At 37.3% G+C, this 24,196-nt stretch overlaps 1 long non-coding RNA gene across 1 annotated transcript in view; it reads right to left on the reverse strand.

The window, feature by feature from the left end:
* LOC139827906 (uncharacterized) overlaps positions 1-24,196 on the reverse strand; it is a 246,622-nt gene that overhangs the window by 97,250 nt on the left and 125,176 nt on the right. The window contains exon 3 of the long non-coding RNA XR_011739033.1: positions 6,390-6,484. This is a non-coding gene — a long non-coding RNA (uncharacterized lncRNA). The remainder of the gene's footprint in view (positions 1-6,389; positions 6,485-24,196) is intronic.

The raw sequence follows: 24,196 nt of genomic DNA on the forward strand, positions 1-24,196 counted from the left end.
TGATTATACTTGTTTGCACTCAGCATCAAAACTTTCATGTATGGCTGGATCATATTCAGTAAGTGACCAAAAAAAAATACCAAGTGGATTCACAGCTACCTGCTTCTCTCTAACACATAGCCTTTTAATTGACAGGTCAATGTATTGGTTTCTCGCGTGATAAAATTCAGTCTTAAAATATCTGTATTACCTTACTGTTATCCTAATAAAAAGATCGAATTGAAGAATATCAATTAATGAATTGATGAAAACAATTCAATCAACAGGGCAGAGCTGTAGGTTACCAATAGACAAGAAATAATATGCCAGTACGATTTGACACATTTATTTTCCACTTTTTTTTTTTCCAATTAAAAGCAAACAAAAAAATCTCAAAACCAAACAACAACAGACCAACGTTATATCCCTTTCATTAATCAAAACCTTACAAAGTTTCTGCCATTTTCTTATCTCTCTTGGGACAAAACTTTCCAGACGCTCATTAAAGTCTGAAGAAATCTCCAGTAGCCAGACCTTGGAATAGAACTCATTTTTACTGGGCATTAACAGGACCTTATCTGTCCATGTGCTATGATAGTAAAATGGTCTGGTTTTAATGTCACCCTTGCACAGAAAAGAAAAAAAAAGACCAGTGAAACATATACTGAAATGAAGGTTCATATTAGTATATTTAACATATACTCCCTCTTCAAATATATATGAATGTTTGCTATGAACACCAGAATATATACAGCACTATGTGGATGAGATTATATAATAAATTTGACTAACTACTTCCTGACAGACTATTTGGTGTACACCTTGGCAATCAAATTAGGCTAACAGTAAGCTCCCACAGGGAGCATGTCAACAATAACAGCACACACAGATAGGAGACAGCCTCTTCAGAATAATGCTTAATTTATTTTGTGAGGAAGTTCCTATAATTCATGAAATTAACTTAAAACAACAGAAAAATGTCAATACACATCCACTTGGCTTCCCTGAATAGAAATGGAGTGGATTTAGGGAAAGTATTCCCCGTCAGAGTTCAATAGTCTGACCAGTTCCTTTAAGATAATCCATACCAAATTTACTCATTTGTAGACACTTGATGTCACCAGGGCTTTTGATTTAGCAGAGCAATACAGCAGTGTACTGAAATAACACTACAACTACTCTTAACAGAATATAGGAATTATATATATATATATATGTATGTATTTGCAGATCTCATCTGTCTTGCCAAACAGCTATGTCATTTTAGTGTCTTGGGTTTCAAGGAACTCTGTCTTCTTGTCTATCAATATAGCTGCTTCATTTAAAGGTTTGCTGGGCTGTATCATCCCACCTGCTTTGGAGACAACCTTTTGCATTCAGGTAGCATAATGCATTGTGAGTACAGCAAGGTTTGGGCTGCACAGCACAGAGAATGAACTTGAACACTCAAAATCGAAAGGGTTTGCAGGCCAGCCTCTACATGCAGCACACTGACACAGACAAATTCTAGGTCAGTGTATCTTGTGCGCTCCCATTTGACACTGCGTATTTAAGGTACAGATGTTTCCTAAGGATCTACAGGGCCTAATCATTAGATCATATTCATACAGCACAATGACTTGTTCATGTGAATTTACTGTTACCTATAGGTAGAAAAAGATCCTATACACACTACGTTCTGAAGGCGAGACAGACAGTAAATCAACATGTGCTACAATTCGCTATTTACTCTGAAAGTATGTACCATATGAAACATATGTACCATATGATTATTTCAAGTGGTAGAAATGCATGGGAAATTAGATGGCTTAAACTTCTTAAACTTCTGTCTGAAACTGGAAATGGTTACAGAACTCCACAGGTACCCAGAATTTCACATTTTAGACTTCTTTTCTCCACCTTCTGAAGACTTCCCTGAGGTTGAGTTTCATCTACCTCTCTCAGGTGAAAGTACTCTGTAGTCAAGATACTATTTAAGAAGATACTCAGTTTAAGAATTTATACAATTACTATTGTGATTAGGGACAGCCTTTAACACGACTGTGCTTTTACGATTTAATGTCATAAGCTGAAAATTTAGTATGTGGCAGACACTTTCACAGCCTTGGCTCCAGCCAGACCCTGTCTCACAAGAAGAGGCAGCCACGCTGCATGCCTCACCCTTGCTCATCCAGGCCTCCCCTCAGAGAAATTGTGGGTAAATTAAGGCAAAGGGCCTCTTTATACCCCAGAGCACAAGTATGCTAAAGACCGTATCTCTCCCCGTGAAGTCCAGACACAGCTGGAATACTCAGACCAGAGAAGGGATTGCAAGAGCAGAGGGGGGCGCCCCTTAACCTAAAGGCTGAATCTACAGCACAGGGGAGAGACAGATACAGTTTGGGCTCAGAACACATTACTTAAAAACAAAACACAAACAGGGAACAAAGGAAACTACCAAAGCCCATCAACACTTCAATGGCAAAATTATTAGTTTTGGGGGCCTATTATAAAAAAACAACTACAAAAAACATATGCTACAGAGAACAGATACAAGGAAGTTGCATGAGAGGGAGGTAGTGACTTTCAGTTTCCTTTCACACTTTCTGATTATTTAGTATCTGTTACCCCAGACACTACGCCTGAGAAGAACATAAGCTAGATCTTTCAATTACAAAAATATAAAGTGAAACTATTTTGAAATTGAAGTACTGGAACAGTCATAACTTAGGTTGGCAAACACAGCTTAAAACCTTGGCACCTTAAGACATTTTAAATTAAATTTGGAATAGGTCAGGTATACACTTTACATGAAATGATTAGCCTCAGATAACTCAATGCAGAGAGGTTCACTAATGCTCAGACAACACATATTTCTCCTACCTTTTCTGTCCCTCTTTCTTGCAGGATCATAGACATATCCAACACAGATATATGAAAGCTGACGCCACATGTATTTCCCAGAACCAGAGTCTGACAGCACACATGGTTGAATCCATCAAGCTGGCTAAACATCTAACTGAGATCTTGAATGACACCTACCTTTATTAGCCCAGGAACTAATTTGAGCGCTGAACTCTCCCTGCTCATTAAGCCAGCTGAGGTGATAACAAGGTACAGCTATGCCTCATCTAGACATCACTATTGATGGGGCTCTTTTCTGTTGATAAACCTTACTGGGGTTTCTTGCTCAGATGTCTCTTTAACCTATTTCAGTAGTTGGTTTGTCTCTGAAATGAGAATCTTTTAGGTTGGTCTATTACAAGTCCCTTGTACAAATTGAGTTAGGTTGAAGTGTGACAAACATTAAAATTTGATACATTCAGACTGAAAGAGATTCTCTCTGAAGAAAAATGTCCGAACAATGCCCTAAATCTTCATCCCGTGCTTCAGAATGGAAATGAAATAATGCCTGTTACCTTCTGGCCTCCTCCCCTTCTTTCTTATTATACCTGACGCATTCAAAACACACCTGATACAGTATGACAGCACTGTAATCTGTACCACAATCCTTTTGACACATGTTCCTTGCTTCCCTTTCACAGAAGTGTATCAGTGCTGTGGTTTCATTCACTAGATGGCATCTATTCAGAGCCCTGCTCAAGCACAGAATGGATCTAACACCACCCCAGCATGGAACTGGAAAGGGCTTTCCCCAAAAGGTGAAATTCTTTCACCATCCCTCAGCACAAAAGCAATATGAAATGTCTAATATGCTTGGGAAGGGTGCAAACAATTTATTTCAGTATGATTTTTTTTTTTTTTTTTGTTAATTCTCTGTTTTCAAATACATGGTACTTTCTACTTTTTCTTTCTGCAATTCTTTCACATTTTCACATCCTTGCAGTCACAAGATCAAAACAAGATTCATACCTTTTTTTTTTTTGTCTCTAAGGGCTTGTAGTAGGTGTGCAAGTGCCTAAGAAAGCAAGTGTTCCTTCATAATTTGGTTTATTGATAATAAAAGATTACTAGTTAGACCAGAACACTTTTAGAAACCATAAAACATTTATTACAGTGTTTCCATATGTCCTAGCTGTTGTTGTCGGTTATTTTACTAACTAAATAATACATTTTTTTTTACAATATCACCTTAGAAACCATGAAAGGGAGGTTATTTTTCTATAATTAGAAGTTTTTACAAAAAAAAAGAAAAAGTCTGACCACATTGTGCTTGTGAATGATTGAATCTTACCTTCATAGCATAACAAGTTTCCCTCAGTGCAAGGGGAATTTATTGAACATTAGCTTTAGTTCAAAAGCACTGCTAACTCAAATAAAACCTTAGTGTTAAATGAAAATGTCTTACTAAAACCAAATAACATCAATGTATGATTATATTTCACTTATCAGCAAATTCTCTCACCTTACTCTGCCTTTCACCTTCAGTAACTTCTGAACAATACTCCTCAAAGACTGGCAGTCTTTGTGCAGGCACCCTATCCTACAGCTGAGAATCCTTTCTGTCCATGGCCAGAGGACCTACCATGATCACAATTTGCACTAAGTATGATCCAAGGAAGTACAGTTAATCTGTCCTGGGGAGAAGGATATAATCTCCAATTACAAAAAAAAAAAAAAAGTTTATTTGAAAGGAATTATTTTGCATATTGTCATTGCTGTTCTTACATCAATTTAGATACACAAAAATTAGGAAGATAAAACTAGGTATCTATTTCCAAAGAAATTTTCTTTCATGGAGGATTATGGTTGTTTTTTGCTTACTCCTAATCAGGATGAAAGTGGACTGCAATATTTCAAGCCTAGATGAGCTTGATCACTTTAAGTTTCACTAACCTTTTCTCTAACTTCACATTAGTTAAAGAGAAAACCTCTGAATATATCCTGTCAAAAACATTACTATCCAGCTATTGGAAAGCTTTGTAAAACCTAGAATATAAGGGGTGGAGATGCTCTGAGATTTGAAGAAATGTGGTTTGACAGAGTCAGAAGCTGTCCAGGAGCAGATCCAGCCAGACCAAGGCAGCAGTCTAATATTCAGCAGTGAAAAAGAGTCAGGGCAGCAGGAAACATGGAAACAGAAAACAAGGCTTTTCTCCCACGAAGAGGTATAGAGGTATAACCACAGTACCAATTAAAAAACAGCAACTGCCAAGAAGTAAAAGGGCATGTATATGCACAGCGGAATTTAAGTGCAAAAGAGATCTATTAAGACTATTACATTCTTGCACTGAACCACCTGCAACTCCAGAAGGACTTGACCTTCTCTTTTACCTTGATGTCCTTCATGTTTTTATTTATGAGAGTCCTCAGTTGCCTGTAGTTAAACTACTTGATTAGATACTCAGTAATGCTGAAAAGAAAAGCCATTATAGGAAAACAAATCCTAAGCTGGTGCTACAGCACTCATTTTTGAAGTACACACAATGTAAAATACACAGAGGAGAGGACTGATATTCTTCAGTGACACCTCATGCTTGCAGTGGATGACAGGACTCAGCCTCACTAGGATTTTATCGTCTCCTCAGTTATGTACCACTGTGGCCTCAATATCTTGTCATTTTTAATTGTATTTAATTATTGGCTCCTGTTTAAGAAATTAAACAGGCAAATTTCAGAAGTGCTCAGAATCTAATACTCTGAAATTACTTTCAAATGAGTCTGTCTAATTTTTAGAAAAACATTTTATCACAAATAGTTATTGGGAATCTCTGATATTCTTTCCACCCTCTTTATTTACCCCATCAAAGATTTAATTTTGTCAAACAGTCTGCCTACGTGCTTTGGAAAGTGAAATATCACCAAAAATGTTCAAAATATGTTTTCTTAACAAATGAAAGAACTGCACAAAATTTAAAATAACTACTCAGTGTCATTCACTGTCCCATGCCTCAGTGGTTAAAAATATAAAATCTACATGAACCACATGTAGAGCCACATGAAAAAGAATACAGACTAGTTAAGAAATAAATTGAATAAGTTACATGTGAACACAGAAGTAGGTTACAATATCATTTCACAATTTTGTCATCACTCAGTGCATCTGTCTGGTGTTATTTTATTTCCAAATAATGACGATAAATATTTCTGCATTGAATATTATTTTTTTTAAGGAAAATAACAACAAGAAGGAAAAGTTTTTCATTATATTATTCCATTAAGACAAGAGAACAATTATTTAACAGATGAGTAAAAGGGGAAAGTATTCTTAAAAAACGAAGGAGTTTCAGAAGGAGAAAACCAATGTTTTCAAATTTCTATTCAGACGATGTTCTGTGATAATGTATTGTGGTATAAGAGCTACTTCTAATTGGGAGAAAGGATTTATTCAGATAGAATAAAAAATACCTTACCTTGCTAGATCATGGAATAACACAGCAAAAAGTGAAACTGTTATGACTAACAATGTTGTTCAACAAGCTTCTCAAGAAAAAACGAGCCAGAATCTGTAACACTGAGAGAGGTCTTACCCTTTGCTGCCCCTACTCCAAGATGCTTTCTCCTACCACTGTGAAGCTCTTCCTCCGAGTGCCACCGCCTGGTGTTTGCAAAGCGGCATGATGAACTGGAATAGCAAAATAATGGACACTGAGAAATAACCTCTTCAAAACAGTTTTAACCCAAATCTGTTCCCTGTGTAGTGTGTGGCTGAATGAATGCCAGTGTCAGCACAACGGAGATGCTATCAGTGAGATGCATGGAGGGAACAGCAGGACCCACAGAAGAACCAATTTATGACAATTTACTCTATAGAACTATGATGTTATTAGTCACCAGCTCACTTGACAGGGTCAGTAAGAGCCTCATTTTGATTGCCACTGAATTCTACAAGACCTTCTACTTATCTGCCCCTGAGTAACCTATATATCTAACACTGCATATTCCATAAATCTGATCAAGAATTAGTCTTTTCTCTAAGTATATGCCTATGACAAGGCTATAAAAAAAACCCAGGTTAATAGGTGTGGGTCACCTAAATCCCCATCGCACTTTTGAAAGGCTGCTCTTAATAATCTGTAGAACTTCATACACTGGACAGCTTGTAGTTTCAAAGCAATTTCCTTACACTGAACTGTTATTCTCTGTTCCATTCCTCAACTTTACTGTGTTTTGGGAATTATGACAAGTTCGTCTGAGTATAAGCAACTACAGCTCCATTAACTCACAGATTTCATCACAGGTGATCAGGACACTTGGTATTTCACTACACTGACTGGTTTAGATTAAAAAATAATAATAATAATAATAATAATAAATAAATAAAATGATCCGGCTTCTTCCAACATATAAAGGGCAGCCACTGGCTAGGTAGAAAAACACCTAAATGTCTTCACAGATGAAACAGCAGGAAGCATTCTCTAGGGAGAGTCCATTTCAACTACTTGTAATCCATTCAAAACAGCTGTCGAGATGAAAGGATTGTAGAATAAAGCTACTGACAATGAAACACAATTTATGTGCTTTCCATAGTGCCACAATAAACTTCAGGTGTGTGGAAAAATTAAAACTATGTAACTGTGATTCTGTGAACTGGAAGCATCGCTTTTGTTTTTCTGCTGTACAAAACCTACTTTTCTTACTGTTCTTGATTACTTTTGTTGGACTACATACACTTAACATATGGTCATTTTAAATGCAAATATTAAGGATATGAAAAGGCACAGTCACATGCTGAAATTTGGATGCCTCCCAGGAACTAACATGGCTGGATAATAAGACGAAATCACATTAGTTGCCCAAGCATAAATTTGCCTTGGCCTTCCAAATATCAATACACATTTGGCACAATAATGTGGAACACGAAGGGAGACTTATGAGTGGAACTGTTGCCATTGTCTCTAGAGGACAGAGAACGAACTACAATGGACAAGCTATAAATGATTAATGGATTGATACAAGAAAACTACTAATAGTGCCACCAATTACTTTTGAAAGCAAAAGGTAACAGAAATTATCCAGAAAGTTTCTCTGGTCATAAATAATGCTAACTCACTTGGCCCAGTAGACCATATTACATTTCAATATATCTGAAAGAAATGAGAACAGAAAAAATAAATGGCAAAGTTTTTCTGTGGAATTTGATGAATCAGAAAAAAAGAAGTCTAACTGAATAACGGAAAGCTGCATGACAATAAACAGGACTGAAAACAGTAACTGAATACAATTTTCATCACTGAAATATAATTTTTAAAAAAAGGTAAAAATTAGAAATGCTAAGACTTAAGGACAGCAAAAATCGAATATCTGCATATGTGGTTTTGGTTTTTGAGTTTTTTGTGGAGCAAAAGGGGACTATGAAATGTAGACACATAGGACAAAATTGTTATAGAGGACTGTGTCAGACCTGAAAGCAAAGATATCAAATCATGTTTCTCTAAAACAACTAAACTTCTTGTTCATGTCACGTTGCCCTCATGCTGGGAAGTACCTGAATCTGCATTGCTTCCAGGCTCCTGCATCTCAGAGCATTCCCTGCCTGCACCCAGAGGAGTTATAGCCATTTCACCCTTACAGCTGAGCGATGGGTGCAGCAAGACACAGAGGGGGTACACATGTCAAGCGGCCCAGGCACAGCAGCCAGACAATATATTATCTCTCTCATTTCTGTTTTGGTGGGGTTTGTTTGTTTGTTTGTTTTTCAGGTAAGAAGTTGATGATTTTTTCTTAGATATACAGCTCTGTTTGCAATAGCCTTTATGACTGTAACATAATAGGCACGTGTCAGCATCACATGTATCACATAATACTCATAATTCATTTAACTACTATACAGATAAATATTTTCTTTCTTTTTTTTCCTGTCTCTAGAAAAAATATTCTATCTTCCTGTGAAGTTTTAACAATTTTGCATTGTTAGAACTATAGACAAATGCAGAAGAATGTATCTCTCTGTATTGCTTTGGTCAGTTTTTTCTCTATATCTTTATGTTTATCCTTGTCTTGAAAAATATATTTTTTTCTCACTGAGAAATGTAATTATTTTAATAAACCTTTAAGTAACATTTCTGTAAATAGAAAGTGACCATCAACTGTGAAACACTGAAAAGCTAAAGCAAATTTTAAAAAGCCTATGAGGTGTCTTAAGTTCTGACTTTCTTAATTTAGTCTTTGCTGAAAATACAATGGAGCACTAGGACATAATTATGTTTTCTTCTCTGTTTTCCCCAAGACTTAGCTCTTGCCTCCCATAGTTGCACACATACTACAAATCAAAATAGGATTATATGTTCTATTTCTGTTGAGTCTTTCACTTGACCTTATTTAAAATAATTTTATAAGCACAAATTTATTGTCCATAGAAAAGCGTCAAAGTATTCTAAACTATTCTGAAATAAAATGCATATTTTTAAAAGACACATGTTTACATGTGCATGTGTGTATGTGCATACAGGAACAACATGTAAATAAATGAGGAAATTTATTTTGGACTTATGAGGCATTCATTTTCAGTATAATATGACTACTATGTGCTTTCTGCTTCTTAAGCTTTTAAGATATATCCAAGTCATGTTTTTGTGGCTTTCTACATACATAAACAGCAACTTTCTATCCTTTATCAAGCTGAACAGAGCGTTCAGCTTCAGGATTTCAAGACTTATGAAAAACTTTGACACTGACAAAATTGCTAAAGGAATAAGCATATTTTGAGAGATAAATAGAAATAGATGAGGGAAAATCTCTACATGGGAAGAAAATACATCTCATGATACAAACCTTCAGAGCTTCAACCTAAATCTCTGATAAGGAATTCGGGGACTGGGCATAGGCAATGACTGAGTTACGATCTACCATGTGCTATTTTTCTGTGTCTCCAAACTTTTCTGATGGTTTCTGACATTCTCTTCCTTCTGACCCCACGAACCCTTGTCAGGCTGGCTTCACTTTCTCACCCTTTGGTTGTCTTTGATATAACAGTATGGTATGATGTAGACTAATTCTATTAATACACGAATACTGTGAACTGACATAGTCTGGCACTCAGCTGTCTTGAATGATTTTCAGGCTTTTGCTATGCCTGTCAATGTTATGAAGTGTAGCACGACCAGCATGCATGCCTGTTTGTACCTATTCTGATGGTTCTGAATTTATATTTTGATCAGTACATACATTTTATTACTATACAATAAACAGTATATGCTGTTCCATTGGATATGCATTATTTGCTAATAGAAGTAGAACTTAAAGTCATTGAAGGGCTTCTTCTAACAGCCCATGTTAAAGCTATTTTTTTTTCAGAAAAAACAATTTGGGAGTGACTAATGAACACGGAGTGAATTTTAGGAGGAGCTCAGGAAAGCAGAGGTAAAAGACCACACAGAACAGAGAGAAGAACAGGTGAAAGCTGCGGGTTCAGGTGAAATACTACTGTTGCAGGCAAGAGAGATCAAGTGCCTGACCAAGCTTAACAGTCTCCCAGACTTCTATGGTGAAGACATTGTCTTTTCCTGGAGGTAGCAGTATGCAAGGCATGGGATGAGCTGTAATCTCCTTCAGCCACCTGTTATTCTCTTGCTGCACTGACTGGTTAAGGAAGGTTGTCTGAATGGAAGTGCCAAACCATGCCAAAGGAATTCACCCTTCCACATCCACTACAGATGTTTCATCCTCTCTCCCATCACTCCTCAAGTCCCCATGGGAGGAGTATCTCTTGCTTTCCCAGTTTTTAAAGGTAGAGGTATGTGAAATATTAATCGCTTTACCCAGAAACTGAATTAACTCATATATTTGCATATTTCAGATAAGGATCGAGTCCAAAATATTCAATGCTGGGAGTCAATTAAGGCTTTAATTAGGAAGAAAACAGGAAAATAATAAGAGATTCACACATTATTAACATTTTCAAAGCTTGAAGTTACATTTGCAGGGAGGTCTTTGTGCTACATTAGAGAAAAAGAACTATGCTAAAACATTTCTCTCACAGTAGGAGCTTTTTGTCAATTTGCTGAAGAAATTATGCTAAAAACTACACAAAGACAAGTTTTTCTTACTCTTCCACTTGTCTGAAAACAGGAACTAGACAAAATTAGATAAAACGAGAGAAAACTTTCACCTGAGAAAATCACGGCCTTCCATTAAGGACTTCGTCAATGCACATTTTAGCAGATTAAAAAATTCTGTTAGCCAGGGGGACAAAGAGACTACATACTAATTATTCCTTTTGATCTTCACTTGCAGGAAGACATCTGACAACTGTCAGAGATAAAGCTTACAATTAGTCAGGTTTTTTAAATAATTAAGTACAGGAACTAAAGCTTTCCCTAGACTTGCCTTTTTTTTTTTTTCCTACGTCCAACTGTATTATTACCAAGACAGCTGAGAAGTCACATCCAGTCATTTTCTCCCATTGTCTACACACAAGCAAATTGAAAGTCTGTGAATGAAACTGCAGCTGACCTGAGTCACTAAGGTGACTAAGTTACCACTGTGCCAGGCAGTCATTCGGTATTTTTTTTTCCAGATGAAGGGGAATGAAGAACGATTTCAAGGTCTTGGGAAGGATGGTGAAAGACTCAGGGGCTCAAGTGATCTTCTCTTCACTCCTTCCATCTTCAAGTGACGATGTGGGGTGGAATGGGAAAATTTAGTCTCTAAATGGTTGGCTCCAAGACTGGTGTTACAGGCAGGGCTTTGGATTTTTTGGTAATGGCTGGTTTTATAAGACCCCAGTCCAGACAGTGTTACACAGGAAAGGTTTATCTCGCAGAGGCAAAAGGATGCTGGGGCAGGAATTAGCTGGGCTCATTTGGAGAGCTTTAAACTAGGCTCGAAGGGGGATGGGGTTGTAGCTGGGCTTGTCCCAGTGGGGCAGTATTCTAAAACTGATGAGGACCGGGTGGCCTCCTATGCCCCTAGGGAGAAACTGGTGCACTCTGCTCGCTCCCTGAAATGCCTGTACACCAATGCGTGCAGCATGGGGAATAAGCAGGAGGAGTTAGAATCCTATGTTCGGTCAGGAGATTATGATCTGGTGGCAATTACAGAAACATGGTGGGACAGCTCACACGACTGGAATGTGGTCATGGATGGTTACGCCCTTTTCAGGAAAGACAGGCCAGCCAGGCGTGGTGATCGAGTTGCTCTCTATGTGAGAGAGCAACTGCAATGTACTAAATTCTGCCCAGGAGCGGATGAGGAGCGAGTTGAGAGTGAATGGGTCAGGATCAAGGGGCAGGCTGGCAGGGGTGATACTGTTATAGGTGTCTATTACAGGCCACTAGACCAGGCTGAGGAAGTTGATGGGGCCTTCTATGTGCAGCTGAGAGTGGCCTCACAGTCACAGGCCCTGGTTGTTGTGGGTGATTTTAACTTCCCTGATGTTTGCTGGAAGGACCATTCAGCCAGCCAGCCACAGTCCAGGAGGTTCCTCCAGTGCATTGATGATAACTTCCTCATGCAGATGGTGGAGGAGCCGACTAGGAGAGGTGCACTGCTGGATCTCATCCTCACTAACAAGCAGGGTCTGGTCAAAGCAGTAAAAGTTGAGGGCTGCCTGGGTTGCAGTGACTACGAGATGGTGGAGTTCAGCATCTTGTGTGGCAGGAACAGAGTAGCAAGTAGAATTGCAACCCTGGACTTTAGCAGGGCTAACTTTGGCCTTTTCAAGCAATTGCTAGGGGAAATCCCATGGGCAAGACTGCTTGAAGGAAAACGGGCCCAAGAGAGCTGGATTGCATTCAGAGATTGCTTCTTCCATGCTCAGGATCAGAGCATCCCCACACGTAGGAAGTCAAGGAAGGGAGCCAGGAGGCCTGCGTGGTTGCATAGAGATCTGTTGGGTATGCTCAAACAGAAGAGGAGAGTTTACAGGTCATGGAACCAGGGGCTGGCCACTTGGGAGGAATATAAGGCTTCTGTTAGAGAACGCAGGAAAGCAGGTAGGATAGCCAAGGCCTCCTTAGAATTACAGCTGGCGAGAGGGGTCAAGGACAGCAAAAAGAACTTTTTCAAATACATAGCAGATAAAACTAATACCAGAGGCAATGTAGGCCCACTGATGAATGGGGCGGGTGCCCTGGTGGCAGAAGATACAGAGAAGGCAGAATTACTGAATGCCTTCTTTGTCTCTGACTACTCTGCTGGAGGCTGTCTTGGGGAGCCTTGTACCCCTGAGACCCCAGATGAAGCCAGGTCAATGATTTGGACAAGGGAATTGAGTACACTATCAACAAGTTTACTGATGACACTAAGCTGGGAGGAGTGCTGACACACCAGAAGGCTGTGCTGCCATCCAGCGAGACCTGGACAGGCTGGAGAGTTGGGTGGGGAATAACCTGATGAAATTTAACAAGGGAAAGTGTAGAGTCCTGCATCTGGGCAGGAACAACCCCAGGTTCCAGTATAGGTTGGGAAATTACATATTAGAGACCAGTGTAGGGGAAAGGGACCTGGGGGTCCTGGTGGACAACAGGATGACTATGAGCCAGCACTGTGCCCTTGTGGCCAGGAAGGCCAATGGCATCCTTGGGTGTATTACAAGGGGGGTGATTAGTAGATCGAGAGAGGTCCTCCTTCCCCTCTACTCTGCCCTGGTGAGACCCCATCTGGAATATTGTGTCCAGTTCTGGGCCTCTCAGTTCAGGAAGGACAGGGAACTGCTGGAGAGGGTCCAGCATAGGGCAACAAAGATGATTAAGGGAGTGGAGCACCTCCCTTATGAAGAAAGGCCGAGGGAGCTGGGGCTCTTTAGTCTGGAGAAGAGGAGACTGAGAGGTGACCTTATTAATGTTTAGAAATATATAAAGGGTGAGTGCCACAAGGATGGAGCCAGGCTCTTCTCGGTGGCAAACAATGATAGGACAAGGGGTAATGGGATCAAGCTGGAACACAAGAGGTTCAACTTACATTTGAGAAAAATCTTCTTCTCAGTGAGGGTGACAGAGCACTAGAACAGGCTGCCCAGGGGGGTTGTGGAGTCTCCTTCCCTGGAGACATTCAAAACCCGCCTGGACACATTCCTGTGTGACCTCACCTAGGCGTTCCTGCTCCAGCAGGGGGATTGGACTAGATGATCTTTTGAGGTCCCTTCCAACCCCAAACCTACTGTGATACTGTGATATCTGGGAAAGTATGATATGAAACTCATTGTCAGGAATATTAATAAATCTCATCATAATTATGCGCACCAGTTTTTCTTGTGTTCTTATTATGTTGGTTTTGTGGTTGGTTGATTGGTTTGTTTGTTTGTTTTCTTGTGCTTGGTTGTTTGTCTACTGTTTAGAGAAACATCACAAAATCTCAACTTTTGTTAAAGTTACTTTAGCTCAAGTGATTTATAAACCATGCCGTTTAGCTGTACTTTCTCTCTGAGTTTGATTTTTACATCAACAAAAGATATAAGAAGTTGTTTCCAAGTAACAAAACTACTTTTCATGCTGTTGTAATGATTTGTGAATATGATACGAACCTTCTACTTCTGGAATGAGGAGAGGGACTTGTACAGATTTGAGAAACTAAAAATGCCTGATAGCAGATGTGTCTACTTCAAGCGGAACCCTACTTTTTACTTACAATGATCAGTCCTATTTGGGTACATAGTCCTTAAAGTAACAAAATGATAACAACTGTTTTATGAGAAGGAGCCAAATATGATTTCTTTCCTAAAGCTCAATTTTTCAGAAAACACCCCAAAGCAGTGTTGATGTTCTACATCTCCAAAAATAAAATGTTTTATGATGCTTTCTCTGTGCACAGGCACAGATGATACTGATCTCCTCATGCCTTGGTTTTCTTCTCCCCAAAATAGAGTGGCCTTATCTATACCAACAATAGCAATAAACTCTTGCTCATGATATATCACCTGAGAAAAAAAACTGTCACTGGCTGAAACCTGGATAGAAAGCAGGTCAACAGTCACACATCACTTTTCAAGCCTGTGTCACAGTCTGTAGTAAGTTCCTTACTAGAGACATAAGCAAATCAGTCATGTTTCAAGAACTGAATTTTATCAGTTACATGAATTATACACAATGACACATTGCCCAACTGAATGCTCCGGTCCTCTGATTCTTTCTTTTCTCACTTGTCCTGGTGATTCAGAATTTTCAGGGATCTCAGAAAAATCCCAGACATCTTTTAGAAGTTATTTTCTCCCTAGAAGGACCCCTGAGGGAAATGAATCATGTGAACTGCAGTTTCTTCCCCACTGTGCCCTGTGCACTCTCCCTTGAAGGTTATATTTCAAAGTAAACATTTTTTCAGAATTCCCATGGTATATGTTGTTCCTTGTTTTATGCAAAGAAATACCAGTATCACTGCTATTTTCCTCCGTGTTCTTGGGAGGTGGGAAGGAAAGAAAGTTAGTAAGAGGTTTCTGTGCTTAAGCAGCTTACAGGCTTTAGTTCAATAACTTGAATCATTTAATACTTTTGAAGAGGTTCCCATTTGTGTGTGTGTTTGTTTGTGCTTTTGGTTTTTGTGTTTTGGAGGATGGGTTGGTTTGTTTGTTTGTTGTAGTTTGTTTGTTCTTGTTTTGTTGTTGTTTTGTTGATTTTGTTTGTTTGATTGGCTTTTGTCACGGACTTTAAAGAGAAGACATGTAGTCTCCTTGCAACTAGAACAAAAAATAAAGTTTTCTTTCACAAGTGTGGCTTTATGAGTTCCATCATCCTTTGAAACAGCCAGATTCTGTGCCCTAGAAAGAAAAAAAATCATTCCACAGTAGAGGTAAAAACTATTGAATATTGTGTGATAGTGCAGTGATTTTTCTCTCAAGCACATCTTTAATTGCTTAAGAAGGTTTATTAATTGCTATTACAAACTGTTCAGCAATCCTAACAGCTTATTGATGAAATGTTACCTTCTGGAGGCTCTAGACCTTGTTTTCATTTACCATGTTATCTCTATGGTTTATTCATTATAATCTTACATCAATACAATGTCTACCTAATCAAATAAATTTTGTGTTTTCCAAATTACTCTCTTCTTCAATAGAAACAAAACAAAGTATACCCATCACCTTATGTTTTTTTTTTTTAAACATCACAACATCCATCAAGTATGTGCATATGCTCTTATCTCAAGCTTAAAATTCATTAATATGCCACAATGCTTCTTTCAAGCTTTGTTTTCCTTTGTATAATACCTTCTGTTAGGGAATGTTCAGTTTTTCCACCTCCCTCTCCACGCTGTTCACCTGTCTGCTTACCTTAACAAGTTCATAGAGCTCAGTATGTGCGTGTTGGCTGTGTTTGGATATCTTTTTTCATGGTTGGTGGCATTACGAAGTACTGCTGGTGGTAAAACTAGGATAGGTCCAACGAAGATGCTCGTCAGTTGAACTGAAGGTAAAGCCATGTCTGTAATTCCTAAGCACAGCCACAGTACAAAACGGTTGCGCTAAATTCCTTTTAACTTGTTTTTCTCCTTTTCCTCACTCATCATTGGACTTTTTTTCATACGTTTTACCTCCACAGATTAACACCTTGATTCAGTAAAACACAGTTGCTGTAGCAAAGTATGTATCTGAAAGACTCCATCCAAAATCTATACAGCAGTTAGTAAGAAATACTTCCACTACCTATAGTTCTTAGCCTTCACAATATTTTAATTGCATATAGGGTGTATGAAGTTCAGATTAAATTATGCAAAATACCATAAAAGAACATTACAAAAAGCACAGAAAACAACCAAACCCAAAATGTTTATGCAAAGTGAAGGGTGCACAAACATACTGTGTGAGAAGCAAATTTGTGACTGATTAGCATATGCACATCACAGTGAAAAAGTATGAGATGTATATTATTTATATAACATACATATTTTAATAGTAAAATGATGAAGTAAATATCCTTTAGATTTAACACAAGAAGAACTGAAGTTTAGAGACAAAGTTTGTTTTTATTGTTTAAATTACATATATTAGCAATACTATTGCTCTTGTTCAACTTTGAGATAAGCTTCCTGGAGCAGTGTGATCTACAAGGTAGAGGGGGAAAGGACTGATATCATCAAACAAAAGTACTGATTTGTTAAAAGAATGGCATCAAAATTGTCATGCAAACTATTGATTTTTCAAATTAAATCTGAACCTCTAAAAGTTGAGGTAGGGATAAAAAAGTAAGATTTAAGCCATAATGATGACTTCTGAATACCTGACACCTTGAAGTGGCACATTTGAACCTTCAAAATTGCTAAAAATATCATTGATAAGTCTAAAGTAATGGGATGACATTATTTTCATGACAAATCATACACCGTTACCAGTTTCTCACTCATCGTCTGTTCAGTTCTTTCAGGGGTAAGTTAAAAATAAAGAAAAGTTGTTGAAGTATCTTCAAAGCTATCAAAAATAAATAACCACCTCTTGGTATAGGCATGTTCAGCTAACAAAGTAAGTACTTGGCCAAAAACATTGAAGTCAAAATAAAAACTTAAACAATAAGGGAAGTGAATATGCTGTCCTATAATGTAACAGCTAAGTTGTGGGGCCTTTTAACCTATCCATCCTTCCATATTCACCTCTTTCACTGCTTATCCAATGAACAACAAAATGCAAAACACAATGAAGGATCGGTGTTTTATGTTGAAAGTTGCCAAACTTAATGGAGATTCAGAAGGAACAACATATGTCTAGAAAGAAGACATAATTTTTTTTCTAAAATTAGTGTTTTTGCATTTGAGAGGTATTCATCCTTTGTGTACTAAAAAGATAAGCATTTATTATCTGTTCAATAAAAAGTGAAGCCAACATCAGGGGCTTTCAAAATAATTGTATGTGAATTTGATCGGCAGAATGTTATTAACACTGCAAGATGAAAAACAAACAGGATAAAAACTTGCAGCATTAGGAGACATCATTAAACTCTATTTTTGGAGAACAGAAGCAAACAAATCTTTGTTTAAGATTCTGGTCATGCTCAGCTCACCAGTATTATGTTAGAAAACTTTTCATTCTCTGCAAATATTCAGGATAACAGATGTGTCATAGAGGAATATGAGTTTATAGAGCTCACTGCACTTGAATCATCCATTTCATTTTGATTCAACAGAATTTCATGTGTGGGATTCTCATTTAAAACAGCGAGCTTTGCTAATTGTCTGAGACTATAAGCAAAAGATTTAGATACTTTTGCATATGTGTATTTCAGTTAGTTCTGTTTCTTCCTCTCACAAAATATCTGCAGGAAAATTGTGAGTCCTTCAGGCACTCGTTATTAAAAACTGTTCAAACATTTCTCTATCTTGAAAGCTTGTGCTGAACATTTACAGTTGCTAGGTGATATCCAAGTGGTGGTCCGTAATTGTGATTGAAGATTTATGATTTTTGTGGCAATTTTCCATTTCCCGATTGGTGATCAAGAAAAATGAAAGGCAGATTTTTGGTACAGGCAATTCAAGATTTAGTCACCATCAATATATGACAAAGATATAGTGACTGTTCCTGTTGTTATAATATGGTTTCGATCAGGAAGATCAAGCATAAAAAAGCAGTGCTGCTGAAGTAGATGAGTGAAATATTACACTTCAGTAAATATTTACTAATAACTCTCTTGCCATATTTCCCAGTTTTATGCATTAATAAAATTCTGATTCATATGACCTCATTCTTATAAGTATAATAATCTTCTAAAGGTAATCTGTGGTCCATAAATTTTGCACACTTGAAAAGACCAATGTGTTCTTTCATTCCTCTTTAAGTATGTGCACTTACTCATTCATACTTCAATTAGTCTACATAGTTCATTGTACACTGAGACTCCTATCAAGGGTAGAAGAAAGATTAAATGAAAACATGCTTTTGCTGAAAATTTCTGGAACCGTTTTTGTGTGTGTGTGTGTGTAACAGAAAATGAAGTACACTTGATTTCCTTCAAACTCCCCCTCCGCTTTCACAAACCACCACCCTTTACAAGGTTTCTCTTAGGCAGACTATGTCCATGGCTAAAGCAGTAAGGCTGACCTGGAGTTACAGTCCCATCTATTTTTGAAAGCTTTTGCAATTCTGCAGTAAACTGCCTTAAAGGAATAAAACATTATCAAGTTTTTGAGACAGTAAGAGATGTAAATAATTTTAATCAGAAGTACTGTGTCCAGCACGACTAGGGAAATTATCATCCCCCTATGCTGGTGAGACCCCACCTCACATACTGTGTTCAGTTTTGGGCCCCTCACTACAAGGACATCAATGTTCTGGAGAGATCCTAAGAAGGGCCGTGTAGCTGGTTAGGGGCCTGGAGCACAAGTCTTATGAGGAGTGGCTAAGGAAACTGAGGCTGTTTAGCCTGAAAAAAGAGGAGACTGAGGGGAGACCATATTGCTGTCTACAACTACCTGAAAGGAGCTTGTAATGAGGTGGGTGTCAGTCTCTTCTCCCAAATATCAAGTGACAAGACAAGAAGAAATAGCCTCAAGTTGTGCAAGGGGAAGTACAAATTGGATATTAGGAAAAATTTATTCACAGAAAGGGTTTTCAGGCACTCGAACAGGTCCAGGGAAGTAGTAGAGTCACCATCCTTGAAGGTATTTAAAAGATATGGTGCTTAGGGACATGATTTAATGGACTTGGTAGTGTTAGGTTAATGGTTGGTCTCTTCCAACCCAAGCAGTTCTATGATTCTATAAAATCTCCAGTCCAGATCCTTCAATTGATTTGGGAGACCTTTTCTCTGTATTGAGTGATCGATCGATCAATTACACATTGATCAACTGACAATAAATCATTTCAGTAATGACATCAAATTACACACAGTGTTTGAAATACGTTAGAAAGAAAAAAAAGTATAATCATTCCATGTTTTGCTGGTCAGCTTTAAAAGGAAGAATAATAGACTCTGGTCTATAATACTAGTGGATAGAGGATAATAAAAAAAAGAGGGAAACCATAAATGAGAACATAGAAAGACAGAAACCTGACTGACAAATTATAAGGGAGGCAGTAAGAAGAACCAAACCTGGCCAGTCACACTAATTGATGGAGGTACAGAGAATGCAGGAACACTTATGTCTGTATTACCTGATCTAGGACATTGCCAAATGGGATACTTAAGGAGAAAGGAGAAGCCATAAACAAGATATATGGTGACACAAACCTGTCAGACAAACACAAAGGAGACAATAACCAGAAACAAACTTGGTCAGTCATACTGATAGGCTATCAAGAAACTGCTGGCAAACCAGGAGTCTGCAGCTGGTAAGGGTGCAAACCTGAGGTCCAGGGTGCTTCTGGGGACTTTAGACATATGCAAACTGATGGGAGACTGAGCAGGTGAAGGGAATCGGGACAAGGGTATGAAAGGGGTCGGTCACTTGTAATATGGAGATGATGAGTATGATAGTCTGACTGAGCCCTGCACCTGATCCTAATAATACTTCAGTTATTACCCAGTGTTTCTTCTGTTTCTCCCCTTCGTTTTTCAACACTGAAAAAAATGCAGTATGCAGGTTAACTCACTATGCTTATATTTTCTCTACCTTCTTCTCAAGGTATGTAGTAGCATGGATATTTTAATTCATTATTGCAGAGGTACAAATTGATTGTATTAGCCTAGGAAGACAATTTTTCATTCACAGAAAAAAAAAAAAAAGTCAAGGAGTAATAAAGAAAGAAACATTGCATCACTGTGACATAAAAATGTAGTTTGAAATTAGTAAGAAAATACTGAGTATCTTCTAAACCATATGTATGTTTAACTTAAACAGATTTTGCATTCACTTTTTAAAAGTTCGGGTTCAATTGTCTTTTTTACTAAACTCTGTTTTAAATTAGAAGTAGCCTAACAGATAATACTTTTTGCAGTTAACTTAAAAAGATGGTTGAATTAATAGTGATAGATAGACACATTACTTCAGCATAATAAAGGCACATTGGCTTAAATGAAAAGCATGGCCTTTTGTTTTTCCTAATAGAACTACAATATCAAGGCAGAAAAAGTCAAAATCCAAATTCACCTGAATGCACCATTTGATGCTTTAAGACATGCAAAGCCTGAGGAGGTTCATATGAAGATACTGATGTGAAGAAATTATTAATAATACTGTGCTTCAACAATGCAGTTGCCAGCACTGGGAGAAACATCCATTTTTTAGACTTATTGTGCCAGTAAGGTCATGGTCATACATATCCAAAGGAATTTTCATCAATTTGGCAGCATAGGACAGAGAAAAATCATTTCCATATTTAGTGTATTTTCTTTGTTCTCCGTCTATAACAGCTGTCATTCATAGCATTTCAGATATGGATAACCAGAACAAGCTTCCAGAATGAAAAAATCCATGGACCATCTTTGACTTTGTAAATGAGTATATATGGGAGAAGTTTGAAAATTACTTTTGATTTTCTAACATTGATCAAAGACTTCAAAAATATATGTTGAATTTGCATAACACTGAACTGTTTCAGACTGGCCCCTCCTCTAAACCAGATTTTCATGAATATTGAAGTTGTAGCTAAAAAAAAAAAAAAAACAACAAAAAAAACAAAACAAACAAACAAAACTAAAGGGAAACAGATGCATGAGAATGTATGTAGTCAGTCAAAAACAAATTCTTAAACATCAGGCAACCTAAAATAAAACTATTAGCCAATTTATTAGAAGTAGATGGTTGATGCTATTAGCAACAGATGAACATAGACTTCCTTCTACAATTACTTTAATTTATAATGGAGTTGTTATAAACAAGTGCACACTCTAAGAGAAGAGTTAATGATGATTTATGTACTGTGTATGTTAAACTCACTAAAATAATTTCCAAAAAATTTTCCCCATCCTTAAGATCTCACAGAGACTTCTATGACACCAGCTTCCTACAAAACAAAGCCCATAGTTGACATCTTGGTTCATTTTAGAAGGCTGAGAAAGATGTTCACTTTTCATTTTTTTGTTAATCTGGCAGAGGTCTGGATAGAATCAGGATAAAATTAATCACCAGAACCTTCCAGTTGAGCAATTTCTATGGAAAAATACAGGTTATTACATAGCCTTACAGAAAAATTAATAAATAGATAAATAAATAAATAGAAGCTTCAGTTCCCTTCAGCTACAAACCGATAGACTAAGCAAATAATTAGTTATGAGATTATACTCTTTATACAATACTATACACATACTTTTACACAAAAACAATTGTTAAGTTATTACGGGGGAACAGAATTCTAATTACCATATTAGAAAAAAATTGGATATATTCTGGAGAGGTAACAGCATGATTAAAAACAAAATAAGGCTACACTGTGAAACTAATACTGCACTATTTCATTTTCCTGTGCGTATATTGGTTTTAACAAATGTATCCATTCATACTTCCAGTTCTTCTTAATAGGATTACTACAGTGTGTTTGGTGGTGCAGTGAAATCTTTCTAGCTCAAAATAATTTTGCAATACCATCTCTTCTTAGTAGCATTAGATCATTTATTGCAGCAACCAAAGAGTACAAAGATGCTTTATTAATTTTCAGCATTGAAGGTTCAGAAGTTCATTTCTAATTTTAATATGATAGAATTGTCATGTTCCGCTCATCAGAGACTGAGGATTGTAGAGAGGACAGGAAAAGAATGATGGAAATACATGTCATTTATGATAGATGTATGTCATGTTTTTGCTTGCTTTTTTTTTTTTCCTGTAATCCAAAATATATCTCTTTAGGTAGAAAAATATTGAAAGTTTATTTTAAATATAACCTTCTTAGGAAGTAATGTACACTGCAAAGTGCAAAGGAACAAGTTTCAGACTAAGGGGAAAGAATCCATCCTCTTTTCTCACTATATTATAATGTAGTGCAAAAGATTTACAAAATCTAGAATTTGCAAAGTTTGCTCATCCCTGGTTCAACACAGAATAAATTAACTATAAGAATAAATTATCTATCAAATAGTTATTCTGTTTAGCTTAGCTAATTGACTTGTCCATAAAGTACAAATTCTAAGAGGCACAGGAGAGCTGATGCATAGGCTGTCTCCTTCATCGGGTGATTACACAAAGTATGATTTTTCTTCAGATCAAGTAATGGGAGATTAGGAGGGGATGAGGCAGAGAATTTTCTGCCTCAGCATATCATAAGGCTTTTGTATGCACAGGCATAACAAAGAATGGAACAGGGGAGAGAGAAACACAGGTGAGCTCCAGACATAGAAAAACATTAACCCTGTCAGTGAGGCATGCCTACATACTTAAAGATTTGCTGAGGTGGACATCCAAATCAGTTAGAAAAAACAGAATAATACATTGGCCAGGGATATTTATCTTTATGTAAATTATCCATTTACTACAGAAAGATATAGCAAAACTGCCCACTTACTATTGGTATGCAGAACTGTTCATTCATATTCTCATCCTGACAGTGTTCTGTTGCCACATGGGCACTTGTAACAGATATAAAAAGACCAGACACTGTGGGGGGTACCTGACATCTCTTTTTTACAGTGTAGCATCTGCTCCTTTATTTTCCCTCTCCCTTATTCAAACTTGAGAGGAAAAAAGGATTGGAGTAAAGAGTAGGAGTAAAGAATATGAAAAAGCATGGTAGGTTGTGTCCTATTGTCCTTAGAATCTATGCTCAATGGATTTCTTGCACAAGCCTTTCTGTATTTTTCTGTTCATCATGCAAGTACTCTTTTCTAAACACAAGATAAATTATAAAATTTCTTTAACCATCACCTGCTATTCATGATAGGCACAACATCTTCAGCTGCTCATTCAGCCTCATGATTATTTTCTAATTGCCTTCCTCCTTGCTGCTCCACTGTTGAAATATTCTATCAGCTCTTTAACTGTTGTTTAATAACTAACAGCAGCTTCACATATTTTAAAGAACAGAGAAAAAATATCTGTTTTCTTGTTTTCTTAAAGATTTAGCACAGTGAATAACCATTACTAAAGGCAATTAATATAATGAATATAATCAGAAGTAGTTGACCGCATTTCTCTAGTCCCTCCAAACTCCTGAGGTTCTCATAAAATAATCTGTAATTGTGCTGCAAAAATAGGAGAAGTGATCTGCTGTATCCTTGAAAATACAAATGCATATTCTTGCTATAAAAAGTCACACCGCAACTACAAGTCTATCAACATAACCTCAAAACTATTTCAAATGAAATAATGAATCATCATGAGAGTCCTGGTAATTTCACATTCACTTTAATAGCACCTGATGCCTTTTTAATTTGGATTCTCTCAAAATGCAATTATAGAATGTCATAACTGAGATTTTCTTGCACAACTAAAGCAATAACCTCATCCTTGAGTGGAAAAAAATGACGCTATTTAAGAACAGGAGAAAAATGTCTTTGTCCCACGCATCAAAAATAATGGCAGCATAGAGCATCCTTTATGTAGTATTGTC

This window comes from Patagioenas fasciata, chromosome 4 (assembly GCF_037038585.1).
Source record: "Patagioenas fasciata isolate bPatFas1 chromosome 4, bPatFas1.hap1, whole genome shotgun sequence".
In the NCBI taxonomy this organism is placed as follows: Eukaryota; Metazoa; Chordata; class Aves; order Columbiformes; family Columbidae; genus Patagioenas; species Patagioenas fasciata.